The sequence below is a fragment of the Tachyglossus aculeatus genome, chromosome 16 (assembly GCF_015852505.1).
Source record: "Tachyglossus aculeatus isolate mTacAcu1 chromosome 16, mTacAcu1.pri, whole genome shotgun sequence".
NCBI lineage: Eukaryota > Metazoa > Chordata > Mammalia > Monotremata > Tachyglossidae > Tachyglossus > Tachyglossus aculeatus.
The window spans coordinates 30,263,408-30,269,963 of NC_052081.1; the positions used below are offsets into that span (position 1 = coordinate 30,263,408).

The 6,556-nt window shown below is 43.2% G+C and overlaps 1 protein-coding gene across 1 annotated transcript in view; it reads right to left on the reverse strand.

Annotated features, from left to right (window-relative positions):
• HABP2 (hyaluronan binding protein 2) overlaps positions 1-5,738 on the reverse strand; it is a 169,126-nt gene extending 163,388 nt beyond the window's left edge. The window contains exon 1 of the mRNA XM_038758138.1: positions 5,558-5,738. The gene's annotated coding sequence lies outside the window, so the exon portion shown is untranslated. The remainder of the gene's footprint in view (positions 1-5,557) is intronic.
• Between the last annotated feature and the right edge of the window lie 818 nt (positions 5,739-6,556).

Here is a 6,556-nt window from a genome sequence, read left to right on the forward strand (position 1 = left end):
TCTAATCTCTGCAAGTGTGGATATTTATTTGTGAGCATTTGTGTCTGGCTCCCTTGGAACTGAAGATGAAGCAACATGGCTTAATGGCAAGAGCACGAGCATTGATTTGGCACTTACTATGCACCAGGGATTGCATTAAGTGCTGGAGTAGATACAAGATAATCAGGTTGGATGTGGTCCATGTCCCACATGGGGCTCACAGTCTTAATCCCCATTTTACAGATGAGGTAATTGAGGCACAGAGTGAAGTGACTTGTCCAAGGCCACACAGCAGGTGAGTGACAGAGTCCTTCTGACTCCCAGGCCTGTGTTCTAACCACTAGGCAACATTGCTTCTCAAAATGCTATCTGGACATCTTTAGACATTGTACTACCTAGACAGCAGGATTCAGAGATGACCTTCACTGTCAGGAGTAGGGATTCTCCAATAGGAAAATTAAAAAAAAAAAAAGATTAGTATATAACCTCAGGCTCTCAGACTAATTATTAGCCCATAACCCTTGGCAAAGCAGTTGATAATCACTTGCATGTCTTCTCAGATTCCAGATAACTTTGCTCGGATTGTGGATTGTGTAATATACCCTCATAATCAGAGCACAATACTAGCCCTCAAATAATTGATTTTAAGATTCTGTAAGATGCTTATGACCTACTGAAATGAAAGTTTTGAGAAGATGGGAAGCATAATCTAACATAACTTTCAGGCCCCATGTTTAGTCCCCACACAGACATGAGGTTGTTTATGATAAACAGAGTCCTACTTTATTGGTGAAAGGGAGAGAGTCATAAAGGATTCTTTCAAATCTGATCCAACTGGCTAAACCATGAAGTAGCTTTAGGATCTTGAAGACTTCCCAAGGACACCAAAAGTGTTTACAAAAGCCAAGGCCCAGGTGTCGAACTGATTTGGAAGAATTCAGGATAGCAGACTAGCTGTGGCTTTCTGTACTACTATTAGCAAAGCAGAATCTTGTCCTCACTCCCATTTTGCTATCTAAAACTGCCTGGTGATTCTGGCAGCATGGGATTAATGATTCTGTATTCTTCACTCAGGGACACTGGCTACAACCTTGCCAACAATGGAAAGAAGGGCGAGTTCATATAGTTTCTTCAGCTGAGATCCTGTACACTCCTCAGGGTTCCATAAATTGAGGGAAAATCTATGCATATATAAATAGTAAAACCTGCGTTGCTTATAGATTTACCTCAGCAGATCTACTATGAGATCTATGTTTTTTCAAGTGCTCATGGCTCTAATTGACCTCCTACTCCACTGATGTTGCCAGATTGTTAATCTTTGGCAAGACCTCAATTTCTCTGTGAAAGGTGTAAAAAGAAGGCTCTTAAAGTATTGTTACAAACTCTCAATCGTTTCCTCCTTATCTCAGATGAGGGTAGAGGCATGTTTGCTCTTCACAGGTACTAACTACATATAGCCATTTAGGTTCATTTAATTTGTAGGTGATAGTGTATAACAATGGATTTCATCTTTGTATTTCTACCTCATGTTTGCCAACCTCTTAGCAGTCTCTTACCTTTATTTGCATATCACAATGACAGCTCCTACAAAGCTACAGGAGGTTAATAATGCATTGTTTGCTTCAACACTGGCCCCTATAACTCCACACTTCCCCAGACCAGGTTAATTATAGGAAAGTCTAAAGTGGTTCAGCAGTTTGAATCCAATAGTTTCAGCTGCTGAATAGAACCTTTGAAGTCTTGGAAAGGCAAAGGGAAAGCTTAGGAAAATAAGCTCTCTGGTTAGATTTTCAATTTATCTAGAGCTTAGTAATGCTAGCTGTGTTTCCCTCATGCTACTTCAGCATTTCCCTACTGTCAGAATTAAGGCATGCCTAGAGGAGAGAAATTCATCACCAACCTGTAAGATGAGAATGATAATACCATGCTACTGATTCCCTGAAAAGAAAAAAGAAGCTAACTAAAATAATCGTAAAACATATTGCCAAAAGCAAGTGCAGGTCTAATGTCACATTTAGACAAGGTGAAACTTGAGAATAGATATTATAGGAGAGAGTCGGGAAAGATCCTTCACAAGAGTCCAACCCCCAATAGCTCTTCTATTTATTGTACCTGTGGGTGCAAAGCTGAATTGACTAAACTAGATTTGACAGAATCTTTGGGAAAAAATTATACAGAAGCTTAAAGATATTTTCCTAAATGTGACATTATGCTTAATTAATACTATATTTTCTTTATTCAAAGAAGAGAGAATTCCATTTTTACAGCCCTGGAGGAGCAGTTTCCTCTATCCTCCACTATTTTCTATTCTTCCTATTCAATTTGTTAATCTCAAACAACACTGCTTCAAAAGCCTCTTGTTCCTGATTGTTTGCATGCAGAATTTGTGCTTCAAGTTAAAAAAAAAGTATAACAATAATAATGGTGGGGCAGGAGGGTCAGATTCATTGCAAACCTTTCACAGGACTCTCTCCCACCAATGAATTTTGCAGCTGTAGCGGAGGACACAGGTTTAGACCTAATTCACTACCCACATGTGCACAGCAAAATTCCTACTGCTGAAAAGAAAAAAAGTCTGAGGCATCAATCATTACCTCAGCGTGAATGGTTTCATCCGGAAATCCTGTTCTGTCTTTGGAATAATTCATTTCTGTGTAATATTGTGGCCCATCCACTTTTCCGACCTTTTGCAAGGATGGGCCTAAATATTTATTTCAGCACAGCCAGGGTTTGATTAGGATCTGGTTATATTTCTAATTGTACTCCACACTGGACATGAGAAGCAGATACTGTAAATATTCTTAAAGTGTTCAGATTGGCTCAGATTATGTCAACTGAAAAGTATTCCAGCTACTCCTTTGTTAACAACATACACAGCCATTGAGAAATAAAATTCACAGAAGGACCACGTTGGGGCCTTGTCCGCTGCCTTTCTCCTTCTCTGAAATCAGTTGATCAGTCAATAGTACAGCAAAAACTCCTCACTCTCGGCTTCAAGGCACTCCATCACCTCGCCTCCTCCTACCTCACCCCCCTTCTCTCCTTCGACAGCCCAGCCTGCACCCTCTGCTCCTCTGCCGCTAACCTCCTCACTGTACCTCATTCTCGCCTGTCCCACCATCGAACCCTGGCCCACGTCCTTCCCCCGGCCTGGAATGCCCTCCCTCCACACATCCACCAATCTACCTCTCTTTCTCCCTTCGAAGCCCTACTGAGAGCTCACCTTCTCCAGGAGGCCTTCCCTGACTGAGCCCCCTTTTTCCTTTCCTCCTCCCCAACACCCCCTGCCCTACCTCCTTCCCCTCCCCACGGCACTTGCATATATTTGTAGAGATTTATTACTCTATTTTACTTGTACATATTTACTATTCTAATTATTTTGTAAATGATGTGCATATCGCTTTAATTCTATTCTATTTGTCCTGACGAATTTGACAACTGTCTACATGTTTTGTCTTGTTGTCTGTCTCCCTCTTCTAGACTGTGAGCCCGTTGTTGGTAGGGACCATCTCTATATGCTGCTGACTTGTACTTCCCAAGCACTTAGTACAGTGCTTTGCACACAGTAAGTGCTCAAATAAATATGATTGAATGAATGAATAGTATTTATTGAATAAAATACTAAAGCACTATACCTAATAATAATAATAATAATGTTGGTATTTGTTAAGCACTTACTATGTGCCAAGCACTGTTCTAAGCACTGGGGTAGATACAAGGTAATCAGGTTGTCCCATGTGGAGCTCACAATCTTCATCCCCATTTTACAGATGAGGGAACTGAGGCCCAGAGAAGTTAAGTGACTTGCCCAAAGTCACACAGCTGACAAGAGGCGGAGCTGGGATTTGAACCACGACCTCTGACTCCAAAGCCCAGGCTCTTTCCACTGAGCCATGCTGCTTCCCAATGCTTGGGGAAGTACAATGGAGGGAACAGACAAGATCCCTGTTGTCAAGAAGAGGTTCCGCAAGACCCTCCAGGGCTTGCCATCCACTGTCACATCAAAAAGAAACTCCTTACCATGGGCTTTAAAGCACTCAGTCACCTTGCCCAGTCCTATTTTCCCTTCCTGATTTCCTACTGCAACCCAGCCCACACATTTCCATCCCACACATTTCACTGCTCACCAACCTACTCGCTGTACCTCGATCTTGTCTGTTTCACTGCCAACCCCTCACCCACATCCAGACTTCTAGCCTGGAACTTCCTCCCTCTTCACATCCAACAGATGTTCACTCTCCCCACCTTCAAAGCCTTGTAAAAGCACAGCTCCTCCAAGAGGCCTTCCCCGACTAAGCCCTCACTTCCTCTTCTCCACTCCCTTCTGCAACGCCCTTGCACTCTGATTAGCGTCATTCACCCCTCCCTCAGCCTCATAACATTTATGTAATTCACACTCATAATGTAATTTATTTATATATATCATTATCTGTCTCCCCCTCTAGACTATAAGCTAACTGTGGACCGGGAAATTGTCTACCAACTCTGTTGTACTGTACTCTCCCAAGTGCTTAGTACAGTGCTCTGCACTCAGAAAGTGTCCAATAAATACAGTTGTATGATTTATTGAAGCTTAAAATCTACCAGATGAGACTGACTCTAAAATAAAGTACAGTTGGAGAAAGTAATGGAGTGTACAGATACGTACAAAAATGCTACAGAGGGTTGTGAGTACTTATCTAAGCTCGTTGTGGGCAGGGAACAGGTCTACCAACTCAGTTTTATTGTACTCTCCCAAGTACCTGTGCTCTGAACACAGTAAGTGCTCAATAAATACCAATGATGGATTATGTACTAAGGTGGGGTGGAAATATTGAAATGTAAGTTGGGCATATGAGGCGGGGAAATTAGTAAACAAATGGGGAAGGCCTCCTGGAGGAGTTGTGATTGGAAGATGGGGAGAGCATATGCCTGTCTGAAGTGAAGGGAGAAATAGTTCCAGACAGGAGGGCACACCGAAGCAAAAGGTTGACATTGGAAAGGCTAGGAGGAGGCAGTGACTAGGTTAGCTAGAGATGAACAGTGTGAGGTGTGCTCTGCTCTGTGCAGATTACCAACTGTTATCCCTTCCTGGGGCTTTCAAGTTGACTTGAGCCTCTCCCACCTCCAGAGCAGCTTTGCCCCTCAACTCAGCTCCACAAGGTGCATCAGCTCTGTGTCGCATATGAGCTCCATGTTGCTGCTGCTGCCCCTGCTGACCGCTCCTGTCCAGATAAGACCTCTGCCATTTGCAGCCCCTTTGCCTGGCCTCCGGACAGTGCCACCTCTCAGTGCAAACCATGGAGAAACCAGATGCTCTGAAGTGGTCACAGCGTGGGGCTGGCAACAGCTCTGCTCCGGGGGTTTGAGGAAGACTCACTGCTGTTTCACTTCCAGCTCAGCTTCCCAAGGCCTGCAGCATCAGAACAATTACCCTCTTCCCTCTTGCCTTCCCCAGCCCTATGAATCTGTCCATGGTTCACAGACAGTTTAAGGCAATAAAGCAGTGTGAATCCATTTTTCTTCTGCCATGACTTTGGCTCCTTTTCCACATTCACAAACATTGCCCAAACCCATACCCATTTCTCTAGGGACTTACCTGAATCACTGGCTTTGTCAAAATGTTTTTAGTATATAAATATAAAATCATCTGGCAAACTCTTACTTCCAGAGTGGGGTTACTGGAAATTGTCATTAGAAAGGGTTAGGGCTGGAGTTGCCTCCTGGATCTTGGATGGCCTGAAAACCACCTTCCTCCTTACTGGCTCCAGGGTTGCTCTGTGAGGAGAGCAGTGTGGCTGACCAAAGGGCTTCCGCTCATCAGACTGACCTTCATCCTTCCCCTCCCCAGCTCCCACTGGGACTTCCCAGAAAGAATTCTGGAACCAGCCCAGCCTGTCAACAGTGCATTACCAATGAATATCGCAAAACACGACTATGAAAACAAGACTATCCCAGGGATTAGTTGGACCATTTCTTCAAAACGGAGTGGACAACAAATCTATTCTGGGATCACTGTTTGGCGAGTCCAGGGGAAGAATTTTCCATTTACAAAAGATCCCAAATGACACATACCATTCTATAGGAAACACAATATGATTATCGCTAAAATGGAATGGATTAAGTCCTAGCCCAAGAAAAGCTAATAAGGGTACATAACCCACTTCTAGCTGTCCCTGTTAATACCTGATGAAAATGAACAAAATGCAATCTGTACTTAAAAGTCAGCTTTCCCTTACACTCCTAAACACTCAGCTATGGAGAGAGCCCTAAAAGTAAGGTAAAATAACACTCAGGTACTAAACAGATTATGGTTCCCAGCTGGAGGCTGAGACATTGCAACTCTATCCCAATTACCTTAATTTAACTGGGTGTTAAATAATCCTCTAGCCCCAACAGTAGTGCTCTGGGCCAGACAGCAGACCTGTAATGGAGAGAGGAGCCACCTCCAGTTGTTAAAAGCTCATTTATGCCACGCCAAAGACTGCCCAGTCCTGAGCTCTTTATTGAGAAATGATCTCTTAGTATTAATGCTTACCCTATACAATTTCTTTCACAGGGAAATTAAATCAGACTTGGGTACTGAAACTAGTGCTAT